The sequence below is a fragment of the Ursus maritimus genome, unplaced genomic scaffold, assembly GCF_017311325.1.
Source record: "Ursus maritimus isolate PB19 unplaced genomic scaffold, ASM1731132v1 scaffold_26, whole genome shotgun sequence".
Taxonomy (NCBI): domain Eukaryota; kingdom Metazoa; phylum Chordata; class Mammalia; order Carnivora; family Ursidae; genus Ursus; species Ursus maritimus.
In genome coordinates this window covers 32,303,393-32,319,102 of record NW_024425119.1, presented here as the reverse complement: position 1 = coordinate 32,319,102, position 15,710 = coordinate 32,303,393, and the positions used below count along the sequence as shown (strand labels likewise).

General features: G+C 37.5%; 1 non-coding gene across 1 annotated transcript; it reads right to left on the bottom strand.

The window, feature by feature from the left end:
- Positions 1–11,282: 11,282 nt before the first annotated feature.
- Positions 11,283–11,487, bottom strand: LOC121105451. The gene has a single exon (XR_005837979.1). It is a non-coding gene; the product is annotated as a small nucleolar RNA U3 (small nucleolar RNA).
- Between the last annotated feature and the right edge of the window lie 4,223 nt (positions 11,488–15,710).

Here is a 15,710-nt window from a genome sequence, read left to right as displayed (position 1 = left end):
GGCAGTTTTCCTGTGGAGTTAGGTTGAACTGTTTGTTCTGTACTGCAGACACACTCCAAAATATCCCCTGGTAGGAACAGTGCTTTAAATGGGAAAGCTTTGCAATAGTAACCTCTCCTAAAGAGTAAAGGAAGGAAAGTAAGGCCAAACTGCATAATGGACTTGCCTTGGGCAGTTCGTTTGGTGGCAGAAGTCTTAAAATAATCACCACCACACTAACTGATAATCCATCGGCTTCTTTTTTACTGATATTAGTCCTTCATTCCTTTTGTGCTCAAACCCTGAGGTTGCAGAGAATGTATAAGTCAACCTAAACCTATGGGATCCCAAGCCTGCCTTTTAGGTGAAGGGGGCCAAGGGTAAAACAACTTTTCCCATCTTTCATCTCTGCCGTTTGTCCAGGTAGAATCAGGAAGCTGGTGGAATTCAAGGCACTTCTCAAATGGGGGGAAATGATAGAAAGATTACCAGTAAAATTGGAGGAAGGGAAGTATCTTATTTTAGTGCCACATAAGGAAACAGTCTTCTCACTTGCAGGCTGCCTCTTTTCTGCAAATAGCCAAGTTCTTCATCCACCTAAATTAAGTAGTGATGTTAACTGGTGCTGAGCATGACGCAGCTCATTGGACAACTGTTGGAGAAGATGGCGTTGTTATTAAATGCTAAATAAATGTAGGCTCTTACCTTAGTACTTATGGTTGCTAGGACTATTGGCCAGACTCTTCATAAAATGTTCTCTTTATAAAACTAGATGATTCAAATTCATGTATTTGGAAGTGGGAAGGGACCCTAAAGATAATTGATAGAGAACAATACATACGGCTTTTATGCTGGGAACTCACTTACCACTGAATGGAAATAACTAAAAATGTAACGGCAAGTTTCAAAACCTATCGGTCCTGTTTCTACATAATACACCCACTAGTCTTGCATCTCCACTCCAGGGACCCACACCAGTTGTTCCACTGAACTGGACAAATCAGGCATTACTTAGTGAATTTATTGAGCACTTATCCTGTGCCACACCCTGTGTTAGGTGCTAGGGAACTAGACAAGACACACAACATGTTAAAGAGGGACTCAGGAGGCAATGAAGATAGTAAAATATTGTAGTAAGGAATATGTATTTCCTTTTTTTAAAAAAAAAGATCTTATTTTTATTTGAGAGAGAGAAAAAAAAAAAGAACGAGAGTGAGCAAGCACAAGCAGGGGGCGCTGTAGGAAGAGGGAGAAGCAGGCTCCCCACTGAGCAAGAAGCCCAACGTGGGGCTCAATCCCAGGAGCTTGGGATCATGACCTGAGCTAAAGGCAGACGCTTAACCAACTGAACCACCCAGGTGTCCCAGGAATATGTATTTTCAATGCTAACATTTTTTGATTCCTAAACGGAAATGATTTTGAGTAACAATGAACTCTAGCAGACCCTCCCCTAGATTTAAGCAGTGAGGGGAAGGTGAAGTAGCAAAGAAAGAAACTGAACATTGAGGTTAGCACAAAGTTGAAATTGGAAGTGAAAAGAATACTAAAGAAATCCCTGCTATCCTCATTCTTTCAATCCTTAATTCATTCCTTTTTTCAACAAACATTTCTATTATAAATATAGTGATGAATAAGGTAGGCAAGCTCTCATGGAGCATTTTTTCTTCAAACAGACAATGTTATTTTGCATATTTACTGATATAATTACAGCTCTGCATGTGTGACCATGCGTGTGTGCACACACATACATACACAATTTGGAAACAGTATTAAGATAATTATAATTTCTATCTGGCATCAGGGACTTCATGTATATTCAGATAAAGCAGACTATCTACGGGTTATTAGTTATTATTTCAGAGAGCAAAACCTGCACATCTGTTCCCAGAATACATATATTCTTATATATATGAATATATCAAAAGTATCAGCTACAGTGCATTTTACAGTTTGCAAATTACTTTCAGATAAAATCTCCCTTTTTTCTTAAGTAAGCTGGAGAGTCATTATTAGCTCCATTTCACAACTGAGGAAATTGAAGTAGGCCAAGAAAATGTATTCCTTTGAAAGTAAAGGCAATTAAAAAATAGTTATATATATAATACTTGGTGCGTAAGAGACATTCAATACTTAGAAGTGAATATATGGTTTACAAAATGTGAGAATTTAAAGAACTTCAGAAAGTCTCAGTTTCTACCATTATTCTGTGAAGGAGAGAATCAATTATTATAATTTGCTCAGGATCCTGTACCTATTTAGAGGCAAAGGTGAGTCTAGAACCCGGATCCTAGGGCTACGCCTTCATTATTTTTTCACCTCAATGAACAATAACTTTGGTATCTCTTCCAGCAGAATGCTTGCCCTTTTTCCTCCCTGATACACCCAGCCTTTTGAAATTTTCAAGACTGACCCAACAGTGTACTCGTATTTCAGCATCTATAAAAATTTTTGAAAGCATGCCACTTTAACTAGAAATTAAGCAGGATGTAATCAGTAGCTGAGATAAATTTGCTTGTACGTTGGGGGTCTGCCTCATAAGACTGGGATCGGACTAACTGGGGCTGGTGTTCAGGTACAAAGAAAGGTGATGGAAATGGGTGGCTAGCAGGCAGATTGCCTGTGACACATACTGTCCCTAAAGTAAGAAAGAGGACAACCACAGAAACACTAGTCTGAATCCTCTCTATCTGACAGTCTGGTATAGCACCTATTTGCAAATCTCTAAAAGAAACAGTAGGAAAATTGTGCCTGGTTCTCTGGCTGGCTCTGATTCCCTAATCACTCGCAGAGTTCCACAGCACAATTTATTGGATATTACATTGCTAAACTTCCCTTGGCCCTATTATTGAATTCTTCTGCCATCTATCCCCTCCTCCTTGCACCCTGCATTGGCCCTCTTTCTTGAAACATTCCAATTTCCTCCAACCAGTGATTAAATCTTGGTGAGAGGACAGGAAACTACAGCAGCAGTGCAGCTTTCCACAGTATGTATTCCTTTTCTTTCTCCTCTGCTCCACCCACCGTTTCCTCACTCCGAAGCTTCCCAGAACAGTTGCTAGCATAGCCTGTGGAAGCAAAGAAAGGGGAGAATAAGAAAAAATTTTCCAATCAAAATTTCAAACAAAACTCAACAGAGCAGAAAGACAACAGAGGCTCTGCCCACTAGTACGAAGAGAGTCATGCTAAACCCAGTGTGCAGCTTCTCAAAGATCACATCAGCCCACTGACCTAGCTTTTACACAGCCAATAGGGACTGATTGCAAAGGGATGCACACACACACACACACACACACACACACACACACACACCCCAGTACCATGTGGCTGGAAGTAGAGGCGGGGAAGATAGTTTTCAAATAGTAAATCCTGGAAATACAGTCGGCAGCGGCAGTTGGCTACTCGCCCAGGGCCACTAAAATATTTTTGGAGATTAACAGTAAGATTAGAATTCCTTTTGTTTTGTCAGTGACTGCTGTGCACCAAAAGGGCAGATTAAAGAAAAGCCACTGATATTACTGATATTGCAAGGATATCTTTACGCAGATTCTGCTGTTTCACAGTAGAATCCACAATTTCTCCTTACTATCACCCCATTTGCATAACAGGAATCAATGTGTGATATAACAAAAAGGTATGTTACTCCTTAGTCAGCCAATTTGTCCTCCAAATTCTTTCAACGCATGAAACTCATGGGGAAGGACAATGCTCAAATCAATTGTTACATCGTAATTTAGTCTCTGTTATTCATGGAGAGTAGGCAGTCAGTTATTATTAGTGAAGTCCATTGTCCACCTTAATTAACATGTCCTTTCCCTTCTTTCCTAACAGCCACCTATAAACACTGAAAATTTCATTTTCTGAGTACATCGTTGAAATGATGACTACCTTCACATTGAAGTGGACATGGGATGAGACAGGAGAAGACCTTGTTCTACTCTGATCTAGTAAATAGCCGAGAGGCGAGGGATAGGACTACAAGCCTCAGCTCCCTAGGCCACAGAATGAGGGCCAGAATGACATAAAACTGTTTGCAAGTAAAATGGCACCAGCATCTTTTGGAAAGGTCACCTACCCAAATACACACCCTACTCCCCAAAACAACCAAAAGAAGCAAAGGGAGAGGTACAGAGGAAAGAATTTTCCACTTCACCCAAATTTTCAAGTTTAATGGCCTAAAGCTGTTCATAAAATCCCGCTTTTGTGTGTTTAATATCTACTAGATCTGTATTTATGATCCAGTGATCATTTTCTTTTTTTTTCTTTTTTTAAGATTTTATTTATTTATTCGACAGAGATAGAGACAGCCAGCGAGAGAGGGAACACAAGCAGGGGGAGTGGGAGAGGAAGAAGCAGGCTCATAGCGTAAGAGCCTGATGTGGGGCTCGATCCGGGAACGCTGGGATCACGCCCTGAGCCGAAGGCAGACGCTTAACCGCTGTGCCACCCAGGCGCCCCCAATGATCATTTTCTATGTTGATAAACTGTGGGGTTTTCCCCTTATTAGTTTTCCAGTGTTAAGAAATTTTATTAATCATTTCAAATATCAATTTTGGCTTTTTAATTTTTCTGTAATATGTACGTGTTTTCTATTTCATTGATTTCCTCTCTTACCTCCATTATGTCCTTCCTCTTATTTCACTTAGCTTGGATTTTTTCTTTTTCTCTATTCTCGAAGTGGAAATTGATGTCATTGATGTTTCAGCATTTCATCTTTCTAAAATATTGCCTTTAAGGCTATAATATTTTCTCTAAGCAGAGCTGTTGTATATCTGACAAGTTTTAATATGTTATCTTTATTACCATTCAGTTAAAAAATTTTCTAATCTCTGTTTTTCTTTTTCAATCCAAAGGTAATTTAGAAGTATATCATTTAATATAGAGTCACTTAGGGGTTTTCCCCTTATTTTTTTGTTTCAAATTTTAAATTTTATTTTTCTCAGAAAAATACTCTAAAAAGATTTCAACTTTTGGCAATATGTTGAGGCTTTGTTTGACATGTTTTTGGTAAATGCCCCCTGTACTCTTAAAAAGATATGGAAGTTCAGCTCCCAGTAATAAAGAAATAGCTATTGTTGAGCCCACCACCTTCGTATAAGCTCTGGAAGAAGAAGAAGAAGAAAAAAAAACTATTCGAGGGCATTGGATAATAACCAAAAGAAGGCAGAACATGAAGAGGTGTCTATACATGAAAAAAATGAAATGGCAATCAGAAACCGGGGATGTACTGTATGGTGACTAACATAATATAATAAAAAATCATTTAAAAAAAATGAAATGGCAAAGTGTGAATTTCCCATTTTATATAGCTTTGGTCTTAAGGAGAGGTCCTGATAGGTTCCAAACAGGATAAATAAAACTAAGAGAAAAAAAAAAAGAATCTTTCTGGGTTGAAGAACCAGAAAACAGATTATAGGTAATAACAAAAGAAAGAAAATAAGAAAGGAATGTCCCAGGAAGAAGACATCCAGAAAGGGAGAATTGGCAGGTCAGAGTATAAACTCTACCCAAATTTTAAACTGACTCCTAAATTATATATACACAGGACAGACTCCAAGCAGTACAGATAAAATGAAAGAATTGTAATAGGTTGAATAATGGCCCCTTACTCTCTGGAACCTGTGAATGTTACATTATACGGCAAAGTCTCTGCAGAAGTGATTAAGGATCTTGAGATCAGGAGATTATCCTAGATTATCTAGCTGGGTCCCAAATGAGATCACATATATCCTTATAAGAGGCAGGCAGAGAGAGCTTTTACTATACACAGAGCAGATGGTGATGGGAAGACAGAGCAGGGAGGGATTTGAGGATGCTGGTCGTGAAAATTAGAGTGATGCAGCCATATGCCAAGGAACGCCTGCAGCCACCAGAATCTGGAGGAAGCAAGGAATGAATTCTCCCTAGGGCCACTGGAGGGAGGGTGGCCACGCTGGGCCACCTTGATTATGGCCCAGTGATGCTGATTTGGACATTCTGGACTCTAGAAGTATGAGAGAATGTTTTTTACTGTTTTAAGACATTTTGTTGATTTAAGTGAGAGGATAAATTTAGTTGTTTCGTTGTGGTGATAATTTGTTACAGCAGCCATAGGAAACTAGTACAAGAATTTAACAGAGATTTCCATTGCTGCCTGCCACAGGGAAGACCGACTTTGGGATTTGAGTACATCCAAGTTAACCACCTTCTGAACAAACAAATGGAACATATTCATACTCTTCAAAAAGACATGGCAGAATCTATAATCTCTACAATGTATCATTGCAATGTCCAGGATATAATCTAAAATTACTATACATACCTGCCTCCCTCTACTGCCTCTTAAAAGAAAAAGAAAAACAAAAACAAACAAAAAATGAGATCCATTCTTAAGAGTAAAGGCAGATATGATAGTTAGGAGACAAGGATTTTAAAACTGCTATTACAGTTATGCTCAAAGCCAAAAAGGAAAATTTGTCTAAAATGGATATTTCCCAGGTGAATTGGAAATCTACACACAAATCTTCATCCTAGAATCTGTTTTCTGAGTAACTCAACACAATTTAATAAATCATACATGCTCATTATATAACATATAAAAAACTAGAAGACATAATAGTTAGAAAGAAATCTACCCAGAAATTGATAAATTATTGTTTCATATTATTAATTTGCTAAGCTTTTGTAACTATACATTTTCTCTGAATTTTCATGGATGTTCCAACAAAAGCTGACTAGTTTCAACTATATCCAAATATATCGTTTTTTTTTAACCATTCTCCCCCTGTCTCCTTTTCAGCAATTATTGTTTATACCTCTTATATTTTCAACATCCATTTTTTCTAGACTTGCCCTTATTATAAATGTATATACAAGTCTCCCTCACAAAAAATTGTTCTGACCCTGAATTTTCCTCTAATTACAGTACAAGACTCTGGGAACTGAAAATTTTCCACTGTGGCCCTCACATGTCCTTAGCACTTTTCAATTCTCTCCCAGGTTTCTTTATAGTTCTGTAAGAACTCTAAAGATCCTTCCCCAAATTCTCTTTCTCTGTATCTTTCTCCCTCTGTCTCTCAATGTTAATTTTATGTAGAATTGTGCTGATTCTTAACTCTCTTATCACTTTACATTTTCTCCTGTATGATATTATGAATTCTTTTGGTTCCAATTACTTCTATTTTTTTACATATCTCCATCTCCAACCTTAGATCTACTCTGCACTGCAGACTCATAAGTCCATTTCTGTACTTGGATGATTCAAAATCATATCAAACTCAAAATGTCCAAAACTGAAATAATCACCTTGGTACAAGTTACAAAGGAACATTATGAAAACAGGACCTTAATATATCTGGGAGAGGAAAAGGAAGTAGAGATGATGTTTACGTATATTTTTACAGGAAGAATTACCAGTATCTAGAACTTAAGACAACATTCCTAGTTAGAACAAAGTGTGAAAGATATAACGTAAAATAGCAGGGCATGCTCAAAGATTGAGATATGATTATGATTAAAGCATAAGCATGAAGAGAATGAAAAACAGATTGGAAACTGCATTGACCTCTTCACTATTCCCCAACGGAGGCACACTCAATCATAGTGCTTTTATTCTTGCTGGTCTCCTGTCCTGAAATGTTCTCCCTCAATTCCTGTGTGAAGACTTTTTCAGATTTTTATTAAAATGGTACCTTCTCAATCAGCCTACCCCTCATCATCTCACTTAAATTTGACTCCCCCCCCCCCCCCCCCCCCCCCCCCCGACTGCAGAACTCTCACTTCCTTTTCTTCCTCTTTATTTCTCCCTGGTGCTTTTTATCAACTACAATACAACACATTTTTTTGTACTCATTTGGTTTATTGACTATCTTGTAGAATATGACTACCCTATCTTTCCTTCGGAATTTGAGTTCCACTGTGGCTTAAATCGACTCTCTTTTGTTCACTTCTGTATGCTTATTTGATAGAACAAATAGTCCATGGGGCCTAATAGGTACTCAATACATATTTGTTGACTGTGAAAAAAAAGGATTAAAGAATTAGGAACCCAAACAAAACAGAGCACTCATAATGCCATGTTTTTTGCTTGACTCTGTCTTCACACTTGTTCTCTGAACTTGGGATCTATTCCTCCCTCTGCCTTACCCAGACTGTTTTCAACCAGGTAAATTCTTGTTTATCCTCTAAAACAGTGTTAGCTGGTATTTATTTTGTGAAACTCAAATTCTCCTCTCACAGCCACACCCAGATAGTCACCACTACTTCTGTACTTCTATATTTTACACTTTATTATTCTACTATTACATTTTATTGTATGCATTTTTGGTATATCTTTTTCTTTTTTTTTTAAGATGTTATTTATTTATTTGACAGAGAGATAGAGCCAGAGAGCACAAGCAGAAGGAATGTAGGAGGGAGAGGGAGAAGCAGGCTCTGCACTGAGCAGGGAGCCTGATGTGGGGCTTGATCCCAGGCCCCTGGGATCATGACTTGGGCTGAAGGCAGATGCTTAACCATGTGAGCCACCCAGGCCCCCCTTGGTATATCTTTCTTTGTTACAAATGAAAAGTTCCTTGAAGACAAGGACTATAATTGGTTGGTTGGGAATTCTGGTGAGAAATAAAAAATCTGTTACTACCCTCTCCTTCCTATTACATGTTATCTTAGAAGTGTTTAGAGAAGGTGACATATGAATTAGATCTTTAAAAACAAATAAATTTAACCAGAAAGAGGGTAAAGAATAGCAAAGATACAGTTTTATTCATGAGAGTTAAAATTACATGACTTTTTTTAGTTTACTTATATTTGAAATGAAAAGCGTAGATTTTTGAGGATCACATTAACTGTTACTATGGAAAGAATATCTATCACTGTTTACCTTAATGAGGTATTAACTCAGACCTTAATGTAAATATGAAATGAGAAATATGAAAATTTGCTGATTAAAGCATGGAAAATTATAAACCCACCTGAACAAGTAGAGAATATGTAAAATTCAAATTTGGGGACTCTGAAATATTGCTTGTTTCTGAAGAAAAGGAGATGAGAAATGCCATTCCATTAGTCTTATTGCCCTTCCTTTCATTAGTCTTATTGCCCTTCCTTTGAGAATTCAGCATTCAGAGAAACATGTAGCACAAATATTTCAGTAATGAGGAATGCACAAAGCACAGTTTAAGAAGAAAGCATTACCAGGGCGCCTGGGTGGCACAGCGGTTAAGTGTCTGCCTTCGGCTCAGGGCGTGATCCCGGCGTTATGGGATCGAGCCCCACATCAGGCTCCTCCGCTAGGAGCCTGCTTCTTCCTCTCCCACTCCCCCTGCTTGTGTTCCCTCTCTCGCTGGCTGTCTCTATCTCTGTCAAATAAATAAATAAAATCTAAAAAAAAAAAAAAAAAGAAGAAGAAGAAGAAGAAGAAAGCATTACCTACTGCCAGTAAATCTGAGCTTTATGCTGGCATCCAATTATCAAATTTAGAAGCAATACTTAAAAGAAAATTTACTTTAACATTTATATGGACATAATCATTCATTTTTTTTTCAAAAATCTGTACCATTTGACATTGCAATAAAATTTGCTCAAAGCCTGGATTCCTCTCCAGCTGGTTGTCTACCTGGAGAAAGTTGTTATATATATATTTTTAAATATATGTCAATCATGTATACATGACTAGAAACTGCTTACCCTACCTTTTCAGTCTACCTGAATACCTGAATTTTTTCTATGTTGCTATTGCTGTTACAACTTTATTAGTCACTCTAGCTTAAGTGGGTATTTCTTATACTACCGAGAATTCTTTTGTTGAGTAGCAAATTTCCCATATGAAGGCAAAGAAATAGGACAAGGGTCAGGTCAGTTACAAAAGGAAAAAGAGACTACAGTGGTTCATTTGGATTGTAGGTTTGAAAATGATATGAAAACCTGGAGTTTCTCATTCATTGCACAACAATTCTTTGAAGAGGATATTTGCAGAGGTCAAGAAATTGATAGGAAATACAAAGCTGTTGACACAAAGATTACTCCATTCTGAGATAGTCTCTCACTCTGAAAAAAATCTGAATCCCCTCCTATTTAAGTCCTCCCCCCATTTAAAATTCTCTAATGGGGGTGCCTGGGTGATTTAGTTGATTAAGTGTTTGACTCTTGATTTCAGCTCAGGTCATGCTCTCAGTGCTCTGGGATAGAGTTCTGTGTGGAGCGCCAGGTGGGGCTCCATGCTCAGCATGGAGTCGGCTTGAGATTCTCTCTCTCCTTTTCCCTCTGCTTCTCCCCCATCTCTCTCTCTCTCAAATAAATAATAAATAAATAAATAAATAAATCTTAACATGAAATAAAATTCTCCAATGGCCGTGCATTACAGTTTCAATGTCCAACTGTTTCCATCTTAAGTGATCTGGCTCCTACCCATCTCTCTGACCTTATCTCAGACCACTCAGCTCTTCAATCACTGTGTTCCAGCCATAATTGGCCTTGATTCTGAACCTCAAATGCCAAACTCAGTCCTATTCCTTTTTTCTAAAATGCTCTTCTCCTGGCTCTTTTATGATTGTATTTCTATGATTTTTCAAGTCTAATCTTACATGTTACCTCTCAGAGAAGACTTGGTGATGACGTGACTGGGCATGTTACAGTAGGAGCAACTGCTCTTGGGCCATCAGCTGAATCCTGACAACACTGTGAAATTAAACCTTAAATTCAATCAGGTGCAACAAATGAAAATAGAAATTTCTTACCAGTCTCCTGTTCAGCTGTTTTTCATTCCTCCTTCCTCCTTTTGTGATCATGCTAGAGTGTACCAGCAATAATTCTTGCAACATTAAATGCCAATTTGTTTGGATTCTTTTCCCAACATTCAATTAGATGCTCAATTCCAAAATGTAGACGTCATCCTCCATTCTTCCCTTTCCCTCATTCACCAATTTAATCTATTAATAATTCCTATTAACCATCCTCCAGATCATATTCTAATGTATCACAGTGCTGCCACTCTGATCAAAGCTACCATTCCCTTCTTCTAAGCCTAGTGCAATAACCTGATCATTGGTCTTCCTCCTTTCATTCCTAGTTATTTGTCAAACCACCCACTCTTAAATCAATCATTAAGTTTAGATCACTCATCCATCAAATACTTTATAAAGACTTTACATTCTGGATTGAATGTCTAACTTTTCCATTACAAACAGTCTGTCTCCTCCCTACCTCTCTGACCTCATCTCAAACCACTCAGCTCTTTGTTTACTAAGTTCTATCCACTCTGGCCTTGATTCTGTTCCTCAAATGTGCCAAACTCAATCTGTTGTTCCTTTTTTTTTTTTTTTTTTTCCCTTTCCACTCAGACTGTATCCTTTTATTCTCCGGAAAGAGGAAAAGAACGATCATCAATGGCAATAGACAGTTGTGGAAGCAACACCTAGAGCCAGCTTCACACAGAGGAGGAACACTATGCCCCCTCCTCATGATTTCAGATACTCTACATTCAGAGAAACTTCTCTAGTAACAAACCACAGAAATGACCCCTGAAAGCAGAGTCTTTGTCATTCCTTTTTTCTAAAAGTCTTCTCCTGGTTCTTCACATGATTGGCTTTCTGTGGTTTTTCAAGTCTAATCTTAAGTGTCATCTCTCACAGAAGACTCCATGACAACACTCCTAACCTATCTCCCCCAACTCAGATTCTCTATCATATCACACTATTGTTACTCCTTCATAGCACTTCACTATGAGACATAATATTTGGCATTTAAACATTTGTCTGTATATCTTTTTTTTTCTCTCTATAGAATGTAGGCTTCATGAGGACAAGGACCTTGGCTGTCTTATTAACTACTATCTCCCCTGTGCTAGAACAGAGCACGGCACATGGTACTGCTCAACAAATATTTCAACAAATATTTTAGAAAAACTAAATAACAATTATGACACATGACTTCTTCTTCTTCTTCTTTTTTTTTACTCTCCATGGCAGGCCATATAATGATCAGTGAGCACTGTTGGTGAGCATGCACACAGTCCAGACTGACAATTCCCTCTGGATGTGCGGTCCTGTAGGGTTGTCCATCTGGACTCTCTGGAGCAGGCTGCTTGGTCTTGCGACGTGGGCAGCTGGTGGGCTCCAGACAGTTAGCACTCCATCGCCACAGTGCATCGAAGAAAAGCTTTCTGACATTTTTATATCAAACAACCTGGTGTTTTATTTACTAGTGGTGGTCATTTCCTAATTCCTCCAAATAATTGAAAGAGCCTCATAATTTCTGATTAGGTACCCAAACTTTCACTCCCCCCTCCATAGACTAAATTGCCCTAAACTTGGAGTAAACATAAGCTTTACACCAAAGGGAAGAAAGGAAGAGCTGGAAAGCTACTCAATTAAACCATAAACAGACCAAATAAGGCAGCAGGATCACAAGATTGAGTCCAGAGATACTAACTCTAATTTATTTTTTTTATAAATTTATGAAAAACATTTCTTGAAACATACTAACTTATCCAGAGAAAGACACATTCCTAGGAGCATAAAATGATATTGCGGAGCTACAAAGAAATGGAAATTTTCAGAATATAAACCTGCAGACTGAGAGGCTTGTCTTGCTAGGACAGTACACATAGAAACTTCGCCATGTATTTTCTAATACAGTTTCAATTTCAAAACACCTATGTAGGTAAAATTTCATGTATAGAGGATAACAATTGCTTGAATGTAAATCTCTTCAAACCTTACCCCCCAAAACAAGGAGCAACAAGGAAGGTAAATAAAGCCACATGTGACCCAAATCTTCAGCATTGCTAGAAGAGAGAAAATATCTTGAAATTCAAATTACTTGTAAGTAAATAAATAAATACCAAATTCCAGAGTTTTCACTGCTGCTGTCTGACTGTATTGTATCTAAAGAATAAGAAAAGGGAGGCTAAAAGATTTCTTGGGGAACAGGGCACATATGAGGTACAGGAAAAACACCCTAGGAAAAAAAGAATTCAGCACCAAAATCCAAATAGTGGTCTGAATCTGGAAATTCACAGCACCAAGCATCTGGAAGTTACTTGAAAATGAGAAGGTGGTAGCCTTAGAGAATTACTGCTGGAGGAGAAAGGTAAATAGAGAAAATTTGTGCCTCTTGGGAAGATGTGGTAGTAAAGAAGAAAAAAAAAGAGTAAAAAGGTGGGTAGAGAGAAGTAACAATCTTACAGAAACAAAGAGGACAAAAATGAAACAACTTGGCCAGCTCTACCAACACCAAAAGAAACAATAGCATCCTTTAATTAACTCTAGTTTGACAAACTGTAAGAGGTTACTCTCAAACCAGGAATCTTGTTCATCAGATGTTCAGAAATAGAAAAAAGTCAAATTTCATACAAAGCTATTAAAGAAGAAAATACAAACTGTGAATCAAAGATTTCAGTTGAGAAAATTCTCCACACACACACACACACACACACACACACACACACATACACACACACCTGGAGAAAACTGCAACATAGCACTTGAATCAGAATTTTAAATCCTCAAATGAGAATTTAAAGGTATTTTTTTTAAAGTAAGAATTAGGGGAGTCTGGGTGGCTCAGTCAGTTAAGCGTCTGCCTTTGGTTCAGGTCATGATCCCAGGGTCCTGGGATCTAGTCCTGCATCTGGCTCCCTGCTCAGCTAGGAGTCTGCTTTCTCTCTCTCTCTCCCCTGCTCATCTCTCTCTCAAATAAATAAATAAAATCTTTTACCAAAAAAATTAAGAATCAAAAATTTAAAAATTAAGAATAGAAATGGTCCCCAAAATAACAGCAACAAAACTCTCATAGGAAGAAAGCAGCAAGAGTTTAGTTAGCTCAAAAAAGAAATTTAACAAAGATATAAACCATTTCTTTAAAAGGAAAGAATAAATTACAAAATGCTCAAGGGATAATAAATCCAAATGAAAATTTAATGAGGGCCATTGAAGAAAGGAAGAAAAACAATCAAGAAAATAAAATGAGATAAAGAAATAAAAATGATTAAAGAGATGGTAAATGAAACAGAAGGCAAGCTAAGGCCCAGTGTGCATATAACTAGAGTTTCTGAAGAAAAGGATAACAATCTAATAGTAGTAATGTTTAAAACTGTAATCTAACAAAGCTTTCAAAACACAGCTGAATTTACATACTGAAAGGGCCCCTTGTGTACCTTGGAAAATTGACCCAGAACAACAAATTCTCAAAATCTTAGTAAAACTATTAGTCTTTAAAGATGAAAACAAAATCATCAGGATTCCTGGACAAAAATGTTAAATTATAAAAAAAAAAAAAATACACTGCTGCCAGACTTTTTAAGAGCAAGGCCACAGTGTAGCAGCATTTCAAAAAACTAAGAAAAGTATGAGCCAAGGATTTTCTATCCAACAAGTATCAAGCCTATAAAAATGAACAACTTTGAATGAGAAGCAATTCAAGATACACGGTAACCAGGAGCTCTTCATGAAGCTTCTACTGTAAGATGAACTCAGTGGAAAACAAAAGACAACTGGGAAGATTCTACAAAAGGACAGAAGATGAAAATTTCATTTACTTCACTGTAAAACTAGTACAAGGTTAGATGTAGATTTAGATTTATTAGGGAAAGTAGTATGTAATCATGTATTCTGTCAAAAAAAAAGGCAACTAATAAATGGAAGGAGAAAATGGAATAAGAGCATTGGCTGTTATAAATGTAATGGGTGGGAATCAAAGAATGCCATTTACATTTCACAAATGGCAGAGTGAAACATTAAGCAAGAAATAAGGTGATTAAAGGCAGCATAAAAGGTATACGCGAATAGGTGTACGTGAAGAAAACATAAGACAAAACTCCCTCAGTATCCAAAGAAACGTTAAATAAAGGAAAGAAGGATTAACAAATACAGAAAGAGGTAAATACAGAAAGAGGTACAGTAAATACAATACACTAGACACAGTAATTATAAAATAAAATTACAAAAGCAACGTATCAATCATAACAATAAATATGAACAGGCTTCACTTACTTACCAGAGGAAAGGTTTCAAATTGGCTCCTAGAGTGTGTACAAGAGACACACTTAAAACAGTAACTCAAAAGTTTGAAACATAAAGACAAGGGCAAAGACATACTAGGCAAATGGGAACAATAAGGAAGCAGGGCTTGTGTTTCTGATAAAGTAAAATTCAAGCCAAAAAACATTAAGTGAGAACAGAAAGGCATTTTAAAATGCTACAAGCCACAATTCACAAGGAGGAAATAAAAGTTATATCTATGCACCAAATAATACTGTAATCATTTACTGAAAACAAACCACAAGAGATACAAGATGAAATAGTAACATTAAAAATAAGAGGGTTTTTTTTTAATGATATGTTAGTCACCATACAGAACATCATTAGTTTTTGATGTAGTGTTCCATGATTCACTGTTTGCGTATAACACCCAGTGCTCCATGCAATATATGCCCTCCTTAATACCCATCACCGGCCTATCCCAATCCCCCACTCCCCCCCCCTCTGAAGCCCTCCGTTTGTTTCCCAGAGTCCATAGTCTCTCGTGGTTCATCCCCCTTCTGTTTACCTCCCCCCTTCATTCTTCCCTTCCTTGTCCTACCGATCTCCCTGCTCCTCCTTATGTTCCACAAATGAGTGAAACCATATGATAATTGTCTTTCTCTGCTTGACTTATTTCACTTAGCGTAATCTCCTCCAGTCCCGTTCATGTTGCTGCAAATGTTGTGTAACCATTCTTTCTGATGGCTGAGTAATATTCCATTGTATATATGGATCACA